The 26,433-nt window shown below is 42.0% G+C and overlaps 1 protein-coding gene across 6 annotated transcripts in view; it reads right to left on the bottom strand.

Moving 5' to 3' along the window:
- The window catches only part of ATP6V0A1 (ATPase H+ transporting V0 subunit a1), an 82,970-nt gene extending 61,036 nt beyond the window's left edge, over positions 1-21,934 (bottom strand). For 5 of the 6 annotated variants that reach the window (XM_073683568.1, XM_073683570.1, XM_073683573.1 and 2 more), the window contains exon 1: positions 21,653-21,933. The gene's annotated coding sequence lies outside the window, so the exon portion shown is untranslated. Of the gene's footprint in view, positions 1-21,652 lie in introns of all 6 variants that reach the window. The other variant, XM_073683574.1, reaches the window with a different exon arrangement.
- Between the last annotated feature and the right edge of the window lie 4,499 nt (positions 21,935-26,433).

The raw sequence follows: 26,433 nt of genomic DNA, 5'->3' as shown, positions 1-26,433 counted from the left end.
GTCCAGCTCCTGCAATGTCAGGGAGGAAACACAAGGTTGGGAATTCAAGTGGCACTCATTTGTCATTAAAGCTAAGAGGAGGTGCAAGGCATGTTGATTGAGGGGACAGACCAGTGCACTTAGCATTCGGCCACTCCAAGGATGCACCAAGAAGTATTCATTTACATATAAAATAAAACCGGGTATTGGCCCAACTAAAGTAGTAAACTCTATTCCACAGGTATAAGTTTTATAGGGGCCAAGTCAATTATAGTACTGTATAAGTAGCTTATATTGCATTTTAGGGGTGAAAGAATCCCTTTAAGGTGTCTATACATCTTAAATAACAATCTCTTCCGACATCCTCATACACATGAACCTCCAGCTCAGTAGACCATGCATTCAAATAGCAATCGAAGTCAGGCACTGTAAAAAAAAACTCTCACGGCAGCAAAACCCAGCCGGAAACAAAAGGATATGGAGATATAGTTCAACAATCCCCATAAACTCTCACGGCAGTAAAACCCAGCCGGAAACAAAAGGATCTGGAGATATAGTTCAACAATCCCCATTCCTTATCTCCTCTGTTGAGGTGGACTCAGAAGGAGCCCATACATATAAGATAATTTTTAGGTTCAACCTACTTTTGTGTTAACTCAGGCATTAAAGCACATAGTAAAATGTTGTTAGTCCATTGTGCCAAAATAATGTCAAATGTTACAAGGTAAATGAAAATCAGAGGCAGGTCTCCAAGTTCCCAGTGATAAGGGGTCATTTGCCACTACCGTTATCCAACAACCTTCTGTTTTACATTGTATTGGAAATTCAGTCTCCCTGCACGGATTACCCCAGATCATAACCCAAAGTAGCAGCAGTAAACAGCAGCCAGTGGGGGGAGGGGGGGGGATAATGAATAGCTGGTAAATGGTAACCAAGGAAAGGAACTTAAAGAGGTTTCTCCACTCAGGAACCAATATTTGTAGTTATATATACCACCTATTCTGTGCATGCATAATAAATTAAGGGTTATTGCAGGTTATCACCTATATACAGGATGGGTGATAACTTGTACAGTTACAGTCATTCACTGGCACCCCACCAATCTAGAGAGAAAGGCCTTGAAATGCAGACCTGCTGGCGAAAGCCAACAACTGTTCTATTCCTATGGGGCATTTCAGAACCCTATTTTCGGGATGGAGTCTCAGTTATCGAACTCCTGTGGATAGGCGATAGCTTGCAATTCTGAGGACCCTTTTATATCATTTTGTAAGATCACTACTAGACTTCCAGAAGATCTGCTTATGTATGTATGTGTTATTGAGCCTTTGGGTGCCTCTAGGGGTGAATATCTACATAATGTAGAATCCGCTGAAACTTTTCTTTTGGTTATATTGAGTATTAAGAAACAGAGAAACATCTGTACGCCTCCACATGAAATCAGAGTTATACTAAGAGGAGCCACTCACTTCTATGGGTGCCACATTATAGCCCTGTACATTAGACTTGAAAATAAAAGTGCAAATATATCAATACATTGCAGGGAAGGTGCCCCTGAACCTGCCTTGTGGCCAGGTAACGCTCAGTGAGAATACTTCTAGTACTATACTACATACAAGCAGTTCTGACTGTTGTGAATATAATAGGGAAAATTCTTTATAGATCAGTTGAGAACAAAGGGACAAAGCAAAGTCAGAAGAAGTCTCCTGGGTGGGTGGAAATATCACAAGGGAAGCAGCTGACAAACGGAAAACCATTATCTGATTAATTGCGTCTCAACTAAGTTTACAGCCTTCTTTTTACTGTCTGAATAATACCACATATACTTTTGCTTCTACCACTGAAATTTCTCTAAAGGCCCCCCAGACATATTTGATGAACGTTGGCCAAACCTGCTGATTTCAGAGATCTGAGTAACATCTAATGTGCAAGGAGGTGTCCTGACTAAAGATAGGGATCAGGACATGCTGGATTTCAAGATGCCCAATCATCTGTTCTCGTGGGTGCTGCTGACAGTCTCTTTTCACTTTACACAGCAAACTTTACCCCTCTCCATATTGGGAGCGCATGTGTATAGGAGTCGGGGAATAGTTGTTGGATGACCACTTTCATATGGTCCATCTGCTTCACCTTCCCCAAACAGAAGGCCAAATAGAAAATTCATTCTTGCCTATAAAGCGGTATCCAAGTCCCTATGGCTTCATAATACAGAACTAGAAGCACTTCTATGATTGGGTGGTACCACCTCCATAACACAACATGCATGGAAGCATTATTTTTCTTTAAGGATTTGGTATGAGTGATTGGGACAATGAATGTCCCTTTATCTCTGATTATGCACTAGCGCAAGCTGAGCCGAAATCCTACTCATGCTGTGTTCTTCTTCTTCCATTAGTACACTCCTGATATTGTTCAGAAAGGACGAGTCAAGAGCAATTTACACTGGCACTTTTATCACAAGGAAAAGTCCAAACCATGGCACGACACATGTGTAATTCATCTGATGAACCCTAAGCTGCACGCTATGGTTTGCAATTAAATTATAGAATAAAGTAAAAATGCAACCAAGTTATCTATGTGTCTAGGAGTAATCACTGCGGAACAAAGCACCAGTAGATTGGTCCCAAGTTTCTTTCTGAACAATATCTTCTACATGTCAGCACCCCACCACCACAAAGGGAACCCAAATTTGGACCCAGGCAGCAATACATATCAAGAAATGCTCTAAGTGAGGGTAACTCCAGAGGCAAATATCTCCCCAATAAAAAGAAAAAGCAAGGGACAATTCAGCATATCCATCAGATAATAATTTAAAAATTATTCAATTTTTATTGTAAATCCATTAAAAATACAAAAGTCCATGGAGACATTAAAAAGCTGACGCGTTTCTGACAAAACCGCCCTCACTCATAGTGCTACTATGAGATGCATAGTTTTTACATTATTTTCAGATGGTTGTGCAGAATTCGCCCTTGCTTTTTCTGTTAATGCTGTGTTTGCCAACAGACTATAGCACCCACCGATAAAGATTGTTTTCAGCCAACTTCAACATCAGCAAAGATGGTCTTCTTTCCTTTTTCTCCTATATCTCCCCAATCACTATGTGGTCCAGCTCATGAAAGCAGGGTTTTTTTTTTTCTTGCATTTTCCCATATATTCTCCACTAGTACAATCTGGACAAGTACAATAAACCGAAGTGCTATTCGTTGGCAGAGAAGAAAAACACAAGGTTAAGTGCAGCAGCTCGCACTGCTGGTAAAGGCACAAGAGATGTCAATCAAAGGGACAGGACAAGATAAAAGCCATGATGGTACTGCACCACCCATGTGACCAACCCGATGACTCCATGAACTGCTTGTGCCCAAAAAACTAACGATGGTAATGAGGGCAAGTTTAGAAAGTTGTCCAAAAGGACTGCATGAACTTGGTTTCTCACTGAAAATTGGATGACAAGTTCCCTATAACCCCTTGTGAAGTTGCCTTAAAGAGAACCTGTCACCAGAAAAAATGCTGTTAACCTGCAGATATGGGGTTAATCTGCAGGTTAATAGCGTTATTATGCTGCCCGACGCCTGCATGTAGACGAACGCTCCGGGGAGAAATATAGCTTCATTCCCCCCGGCAGCATTTGGTTTCAGTCACCACTCTGTGTATAGAGTGTGATGGCTGTAACCATGCCCCTTTCCCTGACTGACAGCCGGCCCCAATGTAGGGCCAGTGTCAGTCAGGGTTGGGGAGGTGGTTACAGCCGCTGCTCTGTATACTTAGAGCGGTGATTGAACCCACGTCGGCGCCGCCCCTGTGACTGAAGCAGTGCCCCTGGCCCCGACTGACAGCCGGCCCCAATGCATAGCCAGTGTCAGTCAGGGCTGGTGGCGCTGTTTCAGCCACGGGGGCTGCGCCGGTTCAGTCCCTGGGATTAGGGCCAGCTGACAGTCAGTTATGCCTGCAGAGTTAGGCTAAGTGCAGGAGCCAGCCAGGATAATAACGCTATTAACCTGCAGGTTAATAGCATTTTTTCTGGTGACAGGTCCCCTTTAAACTGAAGATACTGCAGGCAATGACTTACAGGGCCATGATGCAAACACCGCTTTCAAGGCAGTTTCAACAGAAATATCTCAATTTTGCTGATTCTTCATAAACTGAATCAGTTTTCCTGTAAAAGCTATACATTCATCTCTATAATTCACGCTGGTGGTTAATAGCAAGAAGCGTCAACCTATGACGACATTGCGTAATGCTATTTTATTTCTTTTTTTTTTTTTTTTTTTAAATCAAAGGATCTTCAAGATAAGTTATAAATATCAGACGGATGCGAGTTCCACCACAGTATAAGACATCAATCACTCAAATGGCGCATAGAGAGGTGGTCTCACACATGCTGCGCTCTCCGTTGACTTGACTAAAAGGTCAGAAATCTGCCAATTATGCTTGGGTTGGGATCCACAACTTTCCAGCATTTAAGGCAGAGTCCTATTCATTTTGAGGGCTCCATCTTTTAAAAAAAAATGCAGTGTTTCTGCTGAAAGATCAGAAAGTTCGTCATCACAAAAGAAGATTTGTTCTCAAAGAAACAGGTGTAATTTACTAGACTCCTGACTTCCTCAAAAGATCAAAAAAAAGCACCTGATAGATGTCACTACCCCAGGAAACAATAAGACCGTTATACAGACACCACTTCCTTATAATCTAATCATGCTGGTAGCGGTCATAGCTTACTGTGCTGTGAAGTCTGCAGAAAGGCTTGAGCAGCAACCACAAGAAAAAATAATCTGTTCATTAAAAAGAACCAGCCATGTCCGCTAACACCATTAACCTGCAAATATAGGTTTAATCTGCAGGTCACAAGGTGATATCCGGGACGCTGTAAAAAAAATAAAATAAATGTGCCTAAGCACTAAGAGAAAGGTAGTTGCTACCTACCAACCTCTTGTGCTCGGCGCAGTTCTGCCAGCCATTCAGTCGCTTCTGCTGACGTCATGTCAACATAGAGACGGCTTCTTTTCTCTGTTGAAGTCATTCTAATAGGTAGCGGGCAGCCAGCTTATCAAACTAGTGGAGAGTGACTGCCGATGTCCATCGACAGAGCAGCCTGGAAGAAGAAGAGCTGCTCTGCTGACAGGGAGCAACTGAATCAACAGCAGGAACTGTCAATGACCGCTCTGTGATGGAGTCAGGTAAAGCAGGCAGGTAGTTGCCTCTGTTAGCCTGTTAATTATTAGACACATAGTAAAAAGTCCAGGACCACCCCTTTAATATAGTGTTATAAAGGTGCCCGGAATCTGTATTGAAAGTGTGCACTCGGGAGAAAATGAACTTTATTTCTCCCAGGAACCACCAGCTGTATGGATGAGCTGGCTGTAATTCAAAATGTCGGGGCATCCTCCTTACAGCTACCGTTCACATTATAGTTAGTGATGACTGTAGCCACACTGGCGCACCTGTATGACTTTAAGCTGGCGGCTCCCGGGAGAAATAAAGTTAAATTTTCTCCCACATGCTGCACGTTCAGTATAGCAGCCGGACACCTTTCTAAGGCCCCCTTCACACATGCGCATAAAAACACGTCCGTGTGGGACGTCCCACTTTTACCATCTGTGCGTCATCCGTGTGCCATCCATGTAACACGTACCAGGATAGAACACAGAATAGAAATTACAAATTTTTAAGAGACGTGCAAAGATAGACAGATAGTAGTGCTTTCTATTAAGCCACATAAATAATTAAATGAAAAAAAAATATGTGGGGGCCCCCCCAATTTGATTTTTAACTGTTAATGATGTGCAAAGATGATAGAGCTTTCTAGTAAGCCACATAAATAAATAGTTAAATGAAAAAAAATTATGTGCCCCCCACCCTATTTTTTTAAACCAGCAGAGGTAAAGCAGACAGCGGAGATATGATATAATTAGGCTGGGATGGTCCCTTGTTATCAAAGTCGCTGGGGCACACAAAGGGCAGCGCGAGACTCAGAATGTCTGAAGAGCAGTAATGTTACTGATGTTACCGCTCTTAAGAATCGCTGGGTTTCATGCTACGCAGCGGGACCCGGCAATGGATGAAGGCAAAGGCTATGGAGCATCAGAACCGCTGGAATACATTGGATTCAGTGAACCACGGCGGACCTGCATGAATTTTTTTTCTTTTTTGAATAAAGTAGTGAATGAGAAGTGTGGGGGGAATCTTTATTTCATTAAAGTATTTTTTTGTGTCTGTTTTGTTTTTTCTCTAAGGCTTGATTGCCAGATGTGCTTTTGGACAATTTACAGCTCATATCAAAACCAAAAGCCATTACCCCAATTACCAAAGGAATCAGGAAGAGCCGAGGCAAAGCACAAGAATTGGAGCATCTCATGTGATGCCCACTTATGGGGTGGCTGGAGGCTGGTATTTTCAGGAGGGGAAGGGCCCAATAACCATGGACCTTCCAAACCTGATAGTATCAGCTCACAGCTGTCTGCTTTACCTTTGCTGGTTTCAAAAAATAGGAGGGTCCCCAAGTCGTATTCTTCATTATTTAGGTGACTTAATAGAAAGCATTACAAACTATCTATTATCTTTAAATCACTTAAAAATCTGTATTCTATTCTGGTACGTGTCACACGGACGGCATACAGATGTCACCCGTGTGCGGTATGTGTTTTACATGTGCGCAGCCCCATGGATTATAATGGGTATGCATGTGACTTTAGTACGTGTGAAACTGGACGCCACAAGTATTGGAAACATGGACATGTGAAGGGGACCTAACACTATTAACCTGCAGATTAACCCTATATCTGCAGGTTAAAGGGTTGTCCGGCCTTAAGGTACAAGTCTGTAGTCACTCTATGTGACTGCAGACTTGTAATCCTCACAGCAAGCACACAGTGCGCGGTTAGGATTTTCCGCTACAAGCGTTGCAAGCATCAAGTGCATGGCTGCAAGTATGTGATTTGCATACATGCGGTCATGTGCCGACTAAACGTGCGAGGCCTCGCCCAATCCAAGTGTATTGAGAAAGGTCGAGTACATCTAGTCGGAATGTGGTCAGAAGTATGCAAATCACACACTTGCAGTCACATGACCGCCCGCTCAAGGTGCTGGCACCAGAGAAGCCTCACAGCACACATTACACGCGATCTGAGAATTCACAAGTTTGCAGTCACTACAGACTTGTACTCTAAGGCCGGACAACCCCTTTAATAGCATTATCGTACATGACAGGTTCCCTTTAAAGATGATTTCTTGTCCCCTAAGAATATTTTCTCAACAGGAAAATTTTTTAATAAACTTACTTATGGCAGCAATCCTATGGTTGTGCCACTGTGGTGACTAGCCTGACCATAACTGATTGCCATGAACTGACTACATTTACTACCTCTGTACATGCCTATCCAACAATACTGCCACAATCCACCAATGCACATGCATTACAAATAATGTGAATACTGCATTACCCAGCAATGGTCCTCCAAAAGCAATGACACTGCCCAATCACAAGCAAGAAAGAGCATAGACACTAAATTCCCAATGATTCGGCAAAAAAAAAAAAAAAAACACAAAAAAGACCCAACAAAGTCTTATCCAGGGCCGGCGTCAGCACCCGGAGCACCCGGGCACAATACTTACATCTCCCCGTGCCTCCGCAGCAGGTCCTTCATCCTCCGTGGCTGCTGCACTGTGATGTCTCAGATCAGAGGGTGCGGTGACGTCTTTCCACCGCGCTCTCTCCTGAGCCGTCCCAGCGCAGAGCGGGAAGATGCCAGCGACGCTGGAGCCAAGAGCAGCGGCAGCAGGTGAGAAGTGAGGTATTTGATTTTTTTTTTATTGTATGGAGGCATGGGGCATTATAAGGGAGGGGGGGTGACATCCTGCATGGGGCATTATAAGGGAGGAGGGGGGGTGTGACATCCTGCATGGGGCATTATAAGGGAGGGGGGTGTGTGACATCCTGCATGGGGCATTATAAGGGGGGGTGACATCCTGCATGGGGCATTATAAGTGAGGGGTGTGTGACATCCTGCATGGGGCATTATAAGGGAGGGGGGTGTGACATCCTGCATGGGGCATTATAAGGGGGGAGGGGTGATATCCTGCATGGGGCATTATAGGGGAAGGGGGGGGGGGGACATCCTGCATGGGGCATTATAAGAGAGGGGGTGTGACATCCTGCATGGAGCATTATAAGGGGGGGGGTGACATCCTGCATGGGGCATTATAAGTGAGGGGGGTGTGACATCCTGCATGGGGCATTATAAGGGAGGGGGGTGTGACATCCGGCATGGGGCATTATAAGGGAGGGGGGTGTGACATCCGGCATGGGGCATTATAAGGGAGGGGGGTGACATCCTGCATGGGGCATTATAGGGGAGGGGGGGGACATCCTGCATGGGGCATTATAAGAGAGGGGGTGTGACATCCGGCATGGAGCATTATAAGGGGGGGGTCGACATCCTACATGGGGCATTATATTGGTGGGGGGGAACAGCCTGCATGGGGTATTATGTGGGGGGGGCAGCCTGCATGGAGCGTTACATGGGGGCCAGTATTCTGTATGGAGCGTTACATGGGGGCCAGTATACTGTGTAGAGCGATTCGCCGATTTCTGAGCTATTGTAGAATTTACAATAGATATTGGTCATGTAATGTAAGAAGTGAAATCTTTGGCCTTGTACTATATATATATATATATTTCTCTGCGGTATCTGTGCATCATGAATCGTGGTATGTGTTAGAGGGGCCCACTGAGACTCTTTCGCCCGGGGCCCACAAAAACCTGGAGTTGGCCCTGGTCTTATCCCTCATATCCCATAGGTAGGGGACCAGGACACAAGCAAAAAATTAGCTTTTATGCTTGGGACAAATTTATCAGAAACTCATGTTGGATTTTAAATTTGCCATATTTTTAGACGCTTTTGGCAAGTTTACTGGGCCTACATTTTGTCACATGTTCTTGCCATTTAAAGAGCTTGTCCACTACTTTTAGATTGATGGCCTATCCTTAGGATTGGTCATCAATGTCTGATTGGCCGGGGTCCGACATCCGATCAGCTGTTATCGGTGTCGGCAGCTGCAAGTGCTTACTTGTGGATTTGGAAGTCTACTTGTAGTGGCTGCTGCAGGGTACTGCACATCCGCCTCCTAATCAACTCAATAGGAGGAGGACGTGTAGTACCCTGTGGCAGCCACTATAAGTAAACGGCCAGCCCCGCAAGTATTTTCCACCGGCAGTTGTAGCGGACACCGATAACAGCCGTACCCCGGCCAATCAGACATTGAGGACCAATCCTAAGGCTAGGCCATCAATGTAAATGTAGTTGACAACCTCTTTAAGTTACACGTCCTTTTCCTATAAATGAAGTCCCCTGTCGACGACCAAAAAGCATGTAAAACACAAGTCTAAAACTAGATGAAGCACAACAACCCCAATCATTTGCATTTTTCACTTTTAAATTCTTTTTTTTTTTAATCTTCTCCCTTTTTTCCATTGGTGGATTAAGCAAGTAAATATTTAAGCCAAATAAAAATAAAGAATTTTGCACCCAAATTGATCAAAACAGGTTCACAATGTTTGATAAATTGATCCAAATTGAAAGATGCTTTTTTTTGTGCTGTTGTTTTTCAGCACCTTTTAAAAATAAAAGTTGCAAAATTTTTATTAAGCTTTAAAATGTAACACGTTAGTCTTCATATGAGAAACAAATGTACTCCACTAGAGTTCTAAAAAACTATTGTACATAAATGTTGCAATATTTTGAAGAAAACAAACTGCAAATAAATTAAACTAGACATCTGGTTAACCAAAACCACATCCACACAAGAAAACAAAAACAAAACCCAAGTAAAATGTACATTTAAAAAAAAAAAAAATCACCATCAGGCTGTGTGCGCATGTTCAGGATTTGAAGTAGAAATTTCTGCAGCGTTTCTGCATCGCCTTGGCAGGAAAGATGCTGCAGTAAAAAACATGCATTTTGACGCTTTTTTATGCGTTTTTTGAAGCATTTTTTAATGTGTTTTTGTACATCAATGAATGCTTTTTGGAGCTAAATAAAGTTATTTGAAAAAAGAAACGTGGGACATTGCTTTAACCCTTCGATTAACCGTCAGAACTGGGGTGAGTATATTGGCTAATTTAAGAATGTGTGTGGTATTTCAAATAAGGTGTTTGCTCTGTGTCTGTGTGTTTATTTAACTCTTTACTTTAATTAGGTTTGGTATTGAATGGGTTTGATTGACACCTTGTCATCACCAAACAAAAGGGCTAGGTGCAGCAAATCCCATATACCCAATCTTCATTAGCATTTCCATTCATGACATTTCTGGGGCAGCTGAGAGCTGCTATTTTTAGCCTAGGAAGGTGCCATTAGGCAAACATAGTCCCTGGCTATTATTAACAACTCACAGCTGTTTTATTAGCAGCTATGTCCCCAGGAACAGCAACAAGCTGTGCTTTGGACACAGCGTATTTTTGCTGCATCCAAAACACTGTGTTCTAATGCCGCACTTTTGCTGTCAGCACTTGCGGATCCACCGCGTATGATACTTCAATCAGTCAAAATTTGCAGCGGAGACTAGTGTCTCCACTAAAGAAATTGACATGCTGCGGGTGAGTTTGAGTATGTGCCCACGATCAGGAGCCACTGCAGGTTTGACACTGCGTGTTTATACAGCATCAAACCCTCAGCAGCCAGATGTTACAGCATAGTGGATGGTATTTCTAGAAATTCCATGTCCACTATGCGTGCATTTGAGGCTGCGGATCACCAGTGGAAACTGACAAGCAGAACGTCTTTCAGGACTTGTGGATTTACCTGCGTTCAATAGAATGCAACAAAAATATGCATCCAAAGCGCTGCTAAATCTGAATCATGGGCACAGATTCTAAAACTTAAAAAAAAAATGTCATGGGCTCCCGAATCATTTTCATAACCAGCAGAGAGAAAGCCGACCACTGGGGGCTGATATTAGTAGCCGGGGAAGGGGCCATAAAATTTTCCGTGGCTATTAATAACAGCCCACAGCTGTTTGCTTAGCCTTTACTGGCTAGATTACAGGGGACCCCAGAAAAAAATTGACGTAGGGTCCCCCTATAAAATCTAACCAGAAAAGGCTAAACAGACAGCTGCAGGCTGATATTAATAGCCAGAGAAGGGGCCATGGATACTAGCCCCCTCTGTGGCTAATAATATCACCCCTCAGCAGTCCCAGAAATAGCGCATCCATAAGATGCGCCAAATCAGGCGCTTAACCTCCGCTCTTCCCACTGCCATGTAGTGGTGGCGAGTGGGGTAATGGGGTTGGGGTTCATGTCAGCCTTGTATTGGCGGATGATGTGAAGCACAGGTCAGTTATGGAGGGTGTCTATCAGAGGCCCCCATTACTAACCTCGTAGTAAAGTTTTCGCCGCTTTTTCAATTAAAGACACCGCCAGAATAAAGTATTTTAATGAAATAAAATGACACACGGTTTTAATAATTTTTTTATTATATGCCCAGTCCACGAATCCCTCAATCTTCTTTAAAAAAAATAAAAATAAAAAAACAACCATATCCCTCACCTGTCCACCGTCACGACGTAATCCAGATAGTCCCTCAGCGATCCGGGTCACTTCTACAGCAATGACATCAGAAATCACTGATGTCACTGCTGTAGAAGACAGCAATGTACACTGACAGGAGTGAAATCACTCCTGTCAGTGTACATTGCTCTACTGCAGGAGTGAGGTCACTTGGGTTCATCAGCTGATCAGTCCCGGTGACCTCAGCATCAGTGGCACGTGGGAACATGCGCAGGTGAGAATTGGTGTTTTTTTTTAAAACAGTGAGCAGCCCCGGCTCAGCTGAGGACACTGCTACTCCCCTCAGCCGCGCCGTTCTCGCTGTTATCAGCGGGAGCGGTGGAAGGATGATGGGAGATGTAGTCTTCCCGAGCCGACCCGGGTACCATTGTATGTGCGGTTTTTTACAGCGTATTTGACCCATTGACTAGTCAAACATGCAGCAAAGAAATCGCAGCAAACCGCAAATATATTTATACCTGCGGGTTTGCTTCGGGTATAGTCAATGGGTGGGAAACGCTGTATACAATGGACATGCTGCGTATTTAAACGCACTGACAATCCTGAGCGGAATATTCTGCATCATGTGCACAACACATCAGGATTGTCATTGCATTAGCTGGCAGACGGATTACATAGCGTTTTTTATGTATTTCCACGCGGAAAAAAACACTGTAAAAACGCATCAAAAATGCTACGTGTGCACTTAACTTCAGAAGACTTTTTACTTCAGAAAAAGTTTGCAAAAGCGAAGATGACTCAGCCACTTTGTGCCAAAATACATAAAAATTTGCCACATTTATCATCACTAAAGACAAAGTGCACTCAGTAAATCAGACATGACATTTTCCAACAAAGTCCATATTGGAACACTACTGACCCAATAATAGTCTGTGCAAGGGGTATAAAAATATCACCAAAGCATAAAAGAGAAGTCTTAAAAAGTCTGAGTGCAGGCCTGGCCTGATTCAGTCTTTAGATAGACTTCCTTTTTGACATCTTATCATGGTATCTTATTAAAAGGTATCATAGCTACAAGATTATCTTGTTTTTCCCACTGATAGCAATCAAGAAAACAGTAACAAGACAACAAGAGCAATGAAACGGCCGAGGCCTCTCTCTGGTGAACACGGCTTGCATCATTTCTTACCTTGAACTCTAGAATTTTCTTAGAAATTCTTCCTAATAAAAGAGCTATCTCCAACGTATCAAAACCACAAAAAAAAAAAAATGTCTGCAGGGTAAGAATACTTTGCCCTGAATGCACTGGATGTTAAACCTAGAGAGACCAGTTCTGCAATCATTTACAAACCTGAAAAAAGGAACAATAGCACCAGAACTGAGCGGTTAACGCCGGTATCATTGTATCCAACTCACTAATTATTCATAGGCTCTTCACCTAACGGAGCTGAAGTACTGCAGCCCAGTGCTCATATGCACGCCAAAGGGCAAATAACAAATAATGTAGTCATGTACTAAAAAATATAAATATATATATTCTCTAAACTACCTCTAATGATAGAAGATTACTACTACTACACAACAGGTTATTATTTGACAGAGGTGTTAGGCTCTCCCTTTCCGGCAGGAGATGTCTCTCCACTGAGACAGATGGAGAATGGTTGCCAATCAGCTGTGGATTTCTGCACAGCACGTAAAAATATGCCAGGTTTTTCCACTAACAAATCACAATAATAATAATGAATTATTATTATTAAAGGTGTAAGGTATCCAATGGCACTGCTGATTTCATGACTTCAAGATTTTTTTTTTCCAGGATAAAGCAGGCTATAGGTTTTGGCCAGGGCCACCATGAGGGTATTACTGGGGCTAATGCAGTCTAGGAACTGTACAAAAATGAAATAAAAAAGGCTCAGTCAGCACAACATTGCGGGCAGAGCTTTTGGAAGTGATGGGGCAGCGCTCAGGTGCACAGTGGATCTGCTGACCCAGAAGTGAAGATCTATGCAGTTAAAAGGGACTGTCAGCACAGAATGACTGTTCAAACCAAGCACAGGCACTCTGTGCGTCACGGCGTGGTAAAATATTTGAACGAGTATTCTAATCTCCGAGATCCTATCCCAATATGTAGTAAGAATAATAATAAATAATATTAGTTAATAACTCTAATTAGAAATGTAGTACAGTTCTTCAGATTCGCTATGTCACTTACCCCATGGGCAGGGCACTGCTGGAACCTAGGGACCCAAGATTACAACTACTAACAGCTAATTGTCACTATATGAGTGGTCGTAACCATAGGTACCTAAGTTACTGCATTGCCTTGCACAAGGGGTAAGTGACATAGTGAATCAGAAGAACTCTACTACATTTGTAATTGTATGTATTTGCTATTATTATTACACCTACTACAAATTGGGATGGGAATACCTCTTTAAGTGCACCTCCACCTTTCTCTGCATTTTTCTGCCACCATAAAGTCAGAGCTGTCACTCAAAGAATAGGGTGTAAAGATAGAGGGAAAAAAGTAGGTAGGACAGAGACCCCTTAAGCATTACAAAGTAATTTAGTGATGGTTATGACATGTTCAGCTGTATTACGAGACGTGTGCTGCTTGTGTCTGACATGTAAGTGATGTGTGTGCTGTATTTACCTTATATATATGCAGTGGGTGTTGTATGCCTCCAATGTATATGGCCTGGTTAAAGGGGTTTCCAGCCAAAACTGATAAGTCTGCAGTCACTTTCCCACGAACAAAAGTTAATTTTAATCAATAGATCTTGGAATAATAACTTCCACAATTGAATGTGTGTAAATAAAATGTTCCTGTGGTGAGATAATCTTATAAATGTGCCCCTGCTGTGTACTGTGTAATGTCTGTGTCTGACAGTACAGGAACATGGTCTGATCATACCACATCTCCTGGGTAGGGGAGGAAGAGAGTATACTGACAGAATCAGCTGAGATCCCATGCTATCCTTTCTTTGAAATAAAACATTGGTTAGAAACAGGCAAAGAGAAGTTTTACCTCATAGAAGAGAAGAAAATCCAGCTCCAATAAAATCAATTAATTTATTCATAGCAAAAAAAAATTTTTAAAAAATGAAAATTTCATGGAAGACAGGAGAAAAATTCCATCAGGTGAGGGACATTAAGCAATGCGTTTTGAACGCAACTGAAACGTCCTTTTTGAAAGAGTTTTGAAAAAGGACGCTTCAGTTGCGTTCGGAAGGCATTGCTTAACCCCTTTACCCCCGAGGGTGGTTTGCACGTTAATGACCAGGCCAATTTTTACAATTCTGACCACTGTCACTTTATGAGATAATTACTGTGGAACGCTTCAACGGATCCCGCTGATTTTGAGAATGTTTTTTCGTGACATATTGTACTTCATGATTGTGGTAAAATTTATTCGATAACACTTGCGTTTATTTGTGAAAAAAATGGAAATTTGGCGAAAATTTTGAAAATTTTGCAATTATCAAAATTTGAATTTTTATGCCCTTAAATCAGAGAGATATGTCACACAAAAGAGTTAATAAATAACATTTCCCACATGTCTACTTTACATCAGCACAATTTTGGAACCAAAATTTTTTTGTTAGGGAGCTATAAGGGTTAAAAGTTGACCAGCGATTTCTCATTTTTCCAACAAAATTTACAAAACCATTTTTTTAGGGACCACATCACATTTGAAGTCACTTTGAGAGGTCTTTATGACAGAAAATACCCAAAAGTGACACCATTCTAAAAACTGCACCCCTCAAGGTGCTCAAAACCACATTCAAGAACTTTATTAACCCTTCAGGTGCTTCACAGGAATTTTTGGAATGTGGAAGAAAAAAATGAACATTTAACTTTTTTCACAAAAATGTTACTTTAGACCCAATTTTTTTTTATTTTCACAGGGGTAACAAGAAAAAATGGACCCCAAATTTTGTTGTGCAATTTCCCCTGGGCACGCATATACCCCATATGTGGGGAAAAACCACTGTTTGGGCGCACGGCAGGGCTCGGAAGGGAAGGAGCGCCATTTCACTTTTTGATTGTAAAATTTGCTTGAATAATTAGCGGACACCATGTTGCGTTTGGAGAGCTCCTGTGTGCCTAAACACTGGAGCTCCCCCACAAGTGACCCCATTTTGGAAACTAGACCACCCAAGGCACCTATCTAGATGCATAGTGAGCACTTGAAACCCCCAGGTGCTTCACAAATTGATTCGTAGAAATGAAAAAGTGTTTTTTTTTCCACTTTTTCATTTTTACGAATCAATTTGTGAAGCACCTGGGGGTTCCAAGTGCTCACTATGCATCTAGATAGGTGCCTTGGGTGGTCTAGTTTCCAAAATGGGGTCACTTGTGGGGGAGCTCCAATGTTTAGGCACACAGGGGCTCTCCAAACGCAACATGGCGTCCGCTAACAATTTGTGCCGATTTTCCATTCAATTTGTTAGCCGACACCATGTCGCGTTTGGAGAGCCCCTGATGTGCCTAAACAGTGGAGCTCCCCCACAAGTGACCCCATTTTGGAAACTATACCCCTCAAGGATTTTATTAAGGGGTATAGTGAACATTTTGAACCCAGAGGTACACACAGAATTTGATAACATTAGGTCATCATATTGAATAAGTTGTCATTAGTCTTGAGCGCAAGTGCTCGCTACTTGAGTTTGCATCGGGTACTCAGGTATGCACCATGTACTGCGTGTGCTCGAGTGACATGCTCGAGTCCCTGCCCCGCATGTTTCACGGTTATTAGACACCCAAAAAAAACATGCGGGGATCGCTCGTGCATGGCAGGCAATCCCCGCAAAGTTTTTTTGGCCACGAAGCATATGGGGCAGAGACTCGAGCATGTCACTCAAATACCCACGATACTCAATGCATACCAGAGCACCCGATGCAAACTCAAGTAGCGAGCACTTGCGCTCAACACTAGTCGCCATATTGTCATCTTTTTTTCTTACTTTTGAAAAAAATCCCAACCCCATCACAACCCTAACCCCAAACCTAACCCCAACCCCAGCCCTAACCCTAGCACAAACCTAACCCGAGAGTTTATTTTTTACGACGTTCCTCGTGCGGTATAAGTGATTAGACGACCTTATTCTTTGGGTCGGTGCGACTACAGCGATACCAGAATCATATGGGGTTTTTATGATTGACAGCTGTCACACACTAAAAGACGCATTTTTTGTAAAATCTAGTTTTTGCATCGCCATATTTTGAGAGCTATAATTTTTCCAGATTTTGTCAGACAGAGTCATGTGACGGCTTGTTTTTTGCGGGATGAGTTGACGTTTTTATTGGTGCCATTTTCAGGCACGTGACTTTTTTGATCGCTTTCTATTCCGATTTTTGGGAGGCAGAATAAACAAAAACAAACAATTCAGGAATTGTTTGTTTTTGTTATTTTTTATGCCATTCCGCGTGTGGTAAAATTGATAAGGCAGCTTTATTCTTTGGGTCAGTACGTTTACAGCGGTACCACATTTATATCGTTTTTCTATGTTTTGCACTTTTACATAATAAAAGCAATTTTATAGAAAAAAATATTTTTTAGCATCGCTTTATTCTGAGAGCTATAACTTTTTTATTTTTCGGCTGATGGAGCTGTATGGCGGCTTGTTTTTTGCGGGACGAGATGACGTTTTCAGCAGTACCATTTTTATTTATATTCGTCTTTTTGATCGCGTGTTATTCCATTTTTTGTTTGGCGGTATGGTGATAAAGCATTGTTTTTTGCTTCGTTCTTTATTTTTTATTTTTACCGTGTTCACTGAAGGGGTTAACTAGTGGGACAGTTTTATAGGTCAGGTCGTTCCGGACGCGGCGATACCAAATATGTGTACTTTTATTGTTTTGTTTTGTTTTGTTTTTTTATAATAATATTTATTGATGGGTAAATTATATTTTTATTTTTGGTGGATTAGCTTTTTTATTTATTTTTTTTATATTTTTACAATTTTTTTTTTTTTTTTCACTTTATGACACTTTTTACACTTTTTTTACTTTGTCCCACTATGGGACTTTCACTTTTTTTTCTCTGATCAGCTGCATGGCACAGGAATGCAGCACCATCCCTGTGCCATGCAGGCTGTCAGCGCTGGACAGGGAGAAGATAGTTTGGAGATGCACTGCGCATGTCCAAAAAAAATCTTCCTGCTGTCTGGTGACCCGGATGTTGTCATGACGACATCGGGTCATCATGGCAACATCCTGGAAGCCGCGGCAGACATCGCTGGAGGCCGGAAGAGGAGGTGAGTATCGGCGATCACCTCCCCTTGCCACCGCAATGCTGCAATCGACTATGATCGACTTCGATCGCAGCATTGCGGGGGTTAATGTGCTGGGAGCGGTGCGGGACCCCTCCCTGCACATAGCCCTGGGTGTCAGCTGTGACAATCAGCTGACACCCGGTGGCGATCGCGCCCGCACAGCCTGTGTGCGGGCGAAATCGCCAGGGCGTACTAATACGTATCAGGTCCATAAGGCCCTGGGCACAGATACGTACTAATACGCCCCAGGTTGTAAAGGGGTTAAAGAGATTGTCCACTACTATAGAGAATACCTCTGTCAATTTAAAAGGTGGAAATAAGTTTTTTTGTAAGTACCTTGTGTTGTGATTCTTGCCTGTGAGCAGCGATATCTCTGACCGCTCTCAGGCATCACATACCCCGGCTGCAGATGGCTCTGACATCCGCTGATGTCCCGTCAAGTTCCGGCTGCAGCCGGGCGTGACACAGTGACGCGCTCCCCGCTGAATGATGGGCGGGGTTTTAACGCACATCACAGCGCAGCATCCACCGCGCGCTTTCCCAATGAATGCAGGAGAGGGAAAGTGCGCGGTGGATGCTGGGCTGTGACGTGCGGTGAAACCCCGCCCATCAATCAGCGGGGAGCGCGTCACTGAATCATGCCCGGCTGCAACCGGAACTTGACGGGACATGAGCGGATGTCAAAACCGGCTGCAGCCGGGGTTACGTGATGCTTGGTGAGCTGGCAATGATTTTTTCCTTTTACCAAATATTTTATCTCACAGTAAGAATCAGCTGTGATCCCATGTGGTCCTGTCTGTATACTCCTTTGCTTCCCCCTTCCTGCCCAGGAGATGTGGTATGATCAGACCACGTCCCCGTATAGTCAGACACAGCAGGGGCACATTGATAAGATTATCTCAGCACAGGGACATTTTATTTAAACACGTCCAATAGTGGAATTGATTATTATTCCAAGATCTATTAATTAAAATTTGTTTGTGGGAAAACCCCTTTAAGATGTCTTACAGAGGGATGCAGCATGCTTTAAATTGCTAAGATATTGGAGCAATCCCAGAACCATCAAACGTTTTGTTGCAAATAGTCAAAAGGGATGCAAAAAATATGCTGAGAAAAAAAAACACACACATGAACTGCCAAAGATTTGAGAAGAATCAAACGTGAGGTGACCAGGAAGCCATTATCCTCCAGTGCTGCCATATTCCAGAACTGCAACCTCCCTGGAGGCCCAGAAGCACAAGGTGTTCAGTGCTCAGCGACATGGTCAAGGGATAAACATTCACTTCTACTTAGACGCCAACAAGATGGAGGTGGGGTACTGCTATGAGTTGGTATTATTAAAGATGAGCTAGTTGGACATTTTCGCGTGGAAGATAGGCTCAAAATCAACTCTCAAACCGACCATCAGTTTTTAGAAGACACTTCAAGCAAAGGTACAGGAAAGAGTCTCCATCTTTCAAGAAAAAACATAATTTTTAAGCAGGACAAAGTGTCCACTTTTTGGCTGAAAGTAAAGACCCTAAAGATGAAAGAATAATGACATAGCCCCTTACTCACCTAAACTAAACAATATTGAGAACTTGCGAGTCCTTCTTAATTGGGAGATTTACAGTGAAGAAAACCAGTACACCTCTCTGATCAGTGTCTGGGGGGCTGTGGTTGGGCTGCCCAAAAAGTTGATCGTCTACAGATTAAGAAACTGACAGACTCCATAGGTGGAAGGCTTGTGACTTATTGAAAATAATTAGTCACTGATATTCCATTGAAATATATTTTTGTACATTATGGAGTTGTTTAGTTATTATTCTCACTTTAACAGATGAAATTAAACAAATTACCGGTAGATGGGAAAATTTACGTTTTTTCAATCAGTTGCCCAATAATTCTGCACACAAAGATATTCTTCTAAGAAACCTCACATTTACTTACTTCACCACCGTACAATTTTTTGAGTTTTCATTTTTTGCTCCCCTTCTTCCCAGAGCCATAACTTTTTTATTTTTCCGTCGATATGGCCGCATGAGGGCTTGATTTTTGGAGGACTAGTTGTACTTTTGAATAACATCATTAATATTACAATACAGTGTATGGGAAAATGGGAAAAAAAGTAATTTTTATTTCTATAGCACACTCCGCATATATATAGCATATTCTACAACACTGTACAATTAAGCAGGGACATATACAGACAAATTCAATACAAGGTAAAACAGTTTAAACAGTTACATTAGGAGTGATGTCCCTGCTCGCAAGATTACAATCTACAAGGAAATGTGGCGGGGGGGCGGTGTTCACAATAGGTGAAAAGTGCTTGTTATTTCAGGTCTAGCAATTATAATAAATTCCACGCGCGGTAAAATTGCAAAAAAAAGTGCAATTCCACAATTTTTTTTCAGGTTTTTTATTTACCATGTTCACTAAATGCTAAAACTGACCTCCCAATATGATTCCCCAGGTACATATGAGGTCACAGATACCAAACATATATAGGTGCTTTTTTATTTAAGTGGTGAAAAAAAAATCTATATTTTTAAGAAAAAAAAGTGCTTATGTAGCTATTTTCCAAGACTCGCAGCGTCTCTATTTTTCGGAATCTGGGGCCAGGTGAAGGCTTATTTTTTGCGCCCTGAGCAAACATTTTTATTGATACCATTTTGGGGTAGATACGATGTTTTGATCATTGTTATTACATTTTGATGCAATGTTGCGGCGACAAAAAAAAAAAAAATATGCAATTCTGGTGTTTAAACTATATATTGTGAGAGATCGGGCATTTCTGAATGCAGCGATACCAATTATATGCATTTTTTTTAACTGTATTATTTCTAATGGGGCAAAAGAGGGCTGATTTTAACTTGTGTTTTTCTTTTTTTTTTTCTTACTGGCTTTAATAGTCCTTTTAGGAGACTTGAAACTGCGATCCTCTTATCGCCTGTGCTGTACATAGCAAGGCTTCAGCACTGCTATGTGTAGCAGAAATCACAATCGTTCATAGGAGATCTACAATGAGAGGCACAGGGGTCTTCTACAGACCCGAATGTCATGTCAACCCACAAGCGCCCAGCGATCACGTGACAGAGGCGCCAAAGGGGCAGGGTTTGTGATGTTAAATCCCGCCATCAGAGATTGACAGCGGCATTTAACTTATTAACAGCGGCAGTGGATCTTATAGGCACATGACAGCTGATCAGATGTCATGTGTGGGGAAAGATGCAGGCTCAGCACCAGAGCCCGCATCAAAGGCAGGGACACGACAGATGACATATCTATACGACCAAGGTCATGAAAGGGTTAGATATTCAGGTTTATTAACCTTTGAGATTGACAGACAGAACTGTAGCTGTTCAATAAAAAATAAAAAAAAATATCAAAAATACAAATTCCCTAATAATTGTCCACACAGTGTATAGATACACACACTATATGTAAACATTTATACATAGACAGCCATGGCTGTATCTGTCACTGTACACTATATAACATCTGTAAATGGAGATATATAAATAAAATTATAATTATATTATATATACACACACACAACCATGACACTGTACACTATATACAGACAGACATATATACACCCAGACAAGCATGGCTGTATCTGTCATTATACACTGCACACATAATCACGGCTGTGTCTGTCATTGTAGATAGATCTATGTATATATATATATATGCACATACCACACTATATACAGACAGTCATGTATACACCCAGACGACCATGGCTGTATCAGTACGCTATATACTGGCTCCCAGCAGGAGGTGTGCCTGTCCTGTGTATATACCACACATTACTACAGCCGCCTCGGTATAACGCCTTCCCATTACCCTGCTGCCATCTGACATTCCCCGTTTTCTCCCCTTTGCTCCCTTTCTTCCATAATCCCCGTACCTTGTAGATGAGCGCTCAGCATCAGCTGCCCCTTCCTCCTCCTTGTGCCTGGAGACTAGCCCAGTGACGTCACTGTCACGTCACCACCAGGAGAGCCCAGGTGACGAGGTTCTTTAAGACGTTTTCAAGCTTAGTATAGTGATAAAAGAACACGCAGGTTTATTTCACAGACATCTAAGCCGCCATTATTCTACCTCCACTTGGCTGAGCGAAAGAAAATTTGTGCTGCCCATAACTAACATGGCCGCCGATGACAGCCGTTGTCTGTCACGTGACACGCTATCCTGGTGGAATGGGGGAAGGGAATATGCCGCAGTGAGGAGGGCGGAGTCACATGACTCGTATTGTGCTCCTGAAGCTGTGATTAATAGCTGCGCCCTGAATGAGGCACGATGTGACGTGTTGTCTGTAGTACACGGACCAGACCTAGAAGGAGCTTAGTATTGAGGAGAAATCCCCCCTTGCCTATTATACCGGGATATGGCCGGTACAGAGCTTAGTTATGAGGGCCCCTGTACATGGCTCAGGACAGGTGTTGTCTTATCAAGCACATTCCTAGGATGCGCCATCATTATCCAACTGCTATTGGCAGTAGTAATGGCCGTCCGTGCGCCAGAATCCTGTAAGGACTTGCTTCACAGATGACCGTCATATTTCTAATTCATTTTTGTGTTCAAAATGGCCGTGGCTGAGAGAAGGCAGGATGCAGCAAATGTGCGCTATTCTGAAGCCATTAGGAAAAGAAATGTGGCTAATATGCCTAGCAGACTGGACCAGCGTTATGCCCCGCATTTTGATGAAATTTTACAGTACATACATTGAGACATCCAAGAGATTACCATACATTCTACAACACATGATAAATCACTAGATTTATATTATTATTATTTATTATTATAGCGCCATTTATTCCATGGCACTTTACATGTGAAAAAGGGGTATACATAGCAAAAACAAGTACAATAATCTTGAACACAATGTGACAGCGACTGGTACAGGAGGAGCGAGGACCCTGCCTGCGAGGGCTCACAATCTACAAGGGATGGGTGAGGATACAGTAGGTGAGGGTAGAGCTGGTCATGCAGCGGTGTTATCAAAGGATTAAAGGGGTTATGCGGCCTTAGGCTACAAGAATTCTTGGGGCAGGGCCGGCTCCAGGTTTTCGTGGGCCCCGGCCGAAAGAGTCTCAGTGGCCCCTTTAACACATACCACGATTCATGATGCACAGATACCACAGAGAAATATATATATAGTACAATGCCGAAGATTTCACTTCTTACATTACATGAGCGATATCTATAGTAAATTCTACAATAGCTCAGAAACCGGCGAATCCTCACAGCACACAGTGTGTGACCTGGGGGGAGTCAAACTTTTCATTTTAGACCGGTTAGAATAGTCCTCCATACAGTATAATGGGCCTCATAACGCTGCATACAGAATAATGTACCCCATATAATTCTCCATACAAAATAATGGGTCCCATATAATGCTCCATACAGAATAATGGGCCCCATATAATGCTCCATACAGAATAATGGGCCACACATAGTCCTCCATACAGAATAATGGGCCTCATATAATGCTGCATATAGAATAATAGGCCCCACATAGTCCTCCATACAGAATAATGGGCCTCATATAATGCTGCATACAGAATAATGAGCCCCACATAGTCCTCCATACAGAATAATGGGCCCCATATAATGCTCCATACAGAATAACCCATATAATTCTCCATAGAGAATAATGGGTCTCATATAATGCTCCATACAGACTGATGGACACGATATGCTCCATACAGAATAATGGGCCCCACATAGTCCTCCATACAGAATAATGGGCCCCATATAATGCTCCATACAGAATAATGGGCCCCATATAATGCTCCATACAGAATAACCCATATAATGCTCCAAAGAGAATAATGGGCCTCATATAATGCTCCATACAGACTAATGGGCACCATATAATGCTCCATACAGAATAATGGCCCCATATAATGCTCCAGACAGAATAATGGGCCCCATATAATGCTCCATACAGAATAATGGGCCTCATATAATGCTGCACACAGAATAATGAACCCCATATAATGCTCCATACAGAATAATGGACACCATTTAATGCTGTATAATGAATAATGGACCCCATATAATGGTCCATACAGAATAATGGGCCTCATATAATGTTGCATACATAATAATGGACCCTATATAATGCTCCATACAGAATAATAGGCCCCATATAATGCTCCATACAGAATAATTGGCCCCATATAATGCTCCATACAGAATAACCCATATAATGCTCCATAGAGAATAATGGGCCTCATATAATCAGACTAATGGGCACCATATAATGCTCCATACAGAATAATGGACCTCATATAATGCTCCATACAGATTAACCCATATAATGCTCCATACAGAATAATGGGTCTCATATAATGCTCCATACAGACTAATGGACACCATATAATGCTCCATACAGAATAATGGGCTCCATATAATGCTCCATATAGATTAACCCATATAATGCTCCATACAGAATAATGGGCCCCACACAGTCCTCCATACAGAATAATGGGCCCCATATAATGCTCCATACAGAATAATGGGCCCTAATATAATGCTCCATACAGAATAATGGACCCCATATAATGCTCCATGCAGAATAATGTACCCCATATAATGCTCCATACAGAATAATGGGCCTCATATAATGCTGCATATTTATTTATTTATTTATTTTTATTTTTTTTCTATTTTTATTTTTTTATTATTTTTTTTATTTTTTATTTATTTATTTTTATTTATTTATTTATTTTTATTTTATTTATTTTTTGCTACCCATCATATCAGTCCAATGCCTCCCTAAATCAATTTTTAGATTTCTTGTAGGAACTCCACACGGTAGATAATTATAGATTTTGACAAAATAGTCATTTGGTTAACATAGGCTTCCAGCTCACATTTGGGTAAAGATTTTTAAAATTTGAGCAATGACACTATTGGTAAGAAATATATGTATACAAGAGTCCACCTATATTTATCAATTAGACTCCAGACTCCACAACAGAGAGGAAGAGTAGATTTGAGTTGGGTGTTACCTCTGAGGGTAACCCCACCCACAAGTAAAGATGCTGGGTATAAGAGTTCCGCCAAACCTAAGGTCTCGTACACACCTGATGAAGGCTCTATGAGCAGAAACGCGTTGTGTGATCCTTTTTAAAGACTCCCTTCTCCCTTCCCTTTTTGTACATCCATGTCCCTTATGTGTATTCACGGTTTTATGATTTTTTTAATAAACCTAAAAATATTAATCCCTGGTGGAGTATCCTCCATGTGATTGCATCACATTTGGAAGATTCAACAATTTTTTGGTTACTCTTTCTTCCACGGGAGCGCCTCCAGAATCCATTTGTCTCAATTTGTTCTCGTGGTGGCTGTCTATCGGGTAGAACAAATATACCACCACCGTCTATGGAAGAGCTGCAAACCATGGTCTGAGAACCCTAATAACGGACAAATTCCTCAAATAGAGTTGTGCCTATCAGCACAACTTGCTCAGGTGAGCATAAAAGATTTTATATTCTTTTAAAATTTCTAGTCTCTACTTACTACGCTCAGGTAGCGCTCTCTTTCCCTTTTTCCTCCACTTCTTTCTACCCAGGAACAATCATAGTGCTGCATATGGAATAATGGACCCTATAAAATGCTCCATATAGAATAATAGGCCTCATATAATGCTCCATACAGAATAATGGGCGCCCCTTTAATGCTGCATACAGAATAATGGACCCATATAATGCTCCATACAGAATCATGAACCCCATATAATGCTCCATGCAGAATAATGGGCCCCATATAATGCTCCATACATAATAGGCCCCATATAATGCTCCATACAGAATAGGTTCCATATAATGCTCTATACATAATGGGTCCAATATAATGCTCCATTCAGAATATTGGGTCTTAAATATTGCTCCATACAGAATAATAGGCCCCATATTTTGCTCCATACAGAATAATGGGCCTCATATAATGCTGAATACAGAATAATGAACCCCATATAATGCTGCATACAGAATAATGAACTCCATATAATGCTCCATACAGAATAATGGGCCTCATATAATGCTCCATACAGAATAATGGGCCTCATATAATGCTCCATACAGAATAACGGGAGTCATATAATGCTGCATACAGAATAATGGACACCATTTAATGCTGTATACAGAATAATGGACCCCATATAATGGTCCATACAGAATAATGGGCGTCATATAATGTTGCATACAGAATAATGGACCCCATATAATGCTCCATACAGAATAATGGACCCCATATAATGCTCCATACAGAATAATGGGCTTCATTTAATGCTCCATACATAATAGGCCCCATATAATGCTCCATACATAATGGGCCCCATATAATGCTCTATACATTATGGGCCCCATATAATGCTCCATACATAATGGGCCCCAAATAATGCTCCATACATAATAGGCCCCATATATTGCTCCATACATAATAAGCTCCTTATAATGCTTCCTACATAATGTACCCCATATAATGCTCCATACATAATAGACCCCATATAATGCTCCATACAGGGAAAAAAAATCAAATACTCACCTCTCCTCGTTCCTCGCTGGCTGCAGTTCCAGACTCTTCACCGTCGCTGTCTACCCGCTCTCTGCCCTGTGATGCTCATAGCAGAGGGCACGCTGTAGTGACGTCATCATGCCCTCTGCCCTGAGACTTCAC

Source organism: Phyllobates terribilis, unplaced genomic scaffold (assembly GCF_046119375.1).
Source record: "Phyllobates terribilis strain yellow unplaced genomic scaffold, ASM4611937v1 Scaffold_5__5_contigs__length_657084704, whole genome shotgun sequence".
Classification (NCBI taxonomy): domain Eukaryota; kingdom Metazoa; phylum Chordata; class Amphibia; order Anura; family Dendrobatidae; genus Phyllobates; species Phyllobates terribilis.
The sequence above is the reverse complement of the archived record's forward strand: the minus strand, read 5'-3'. Positions and strand labels throughout refer to the sequence as shown.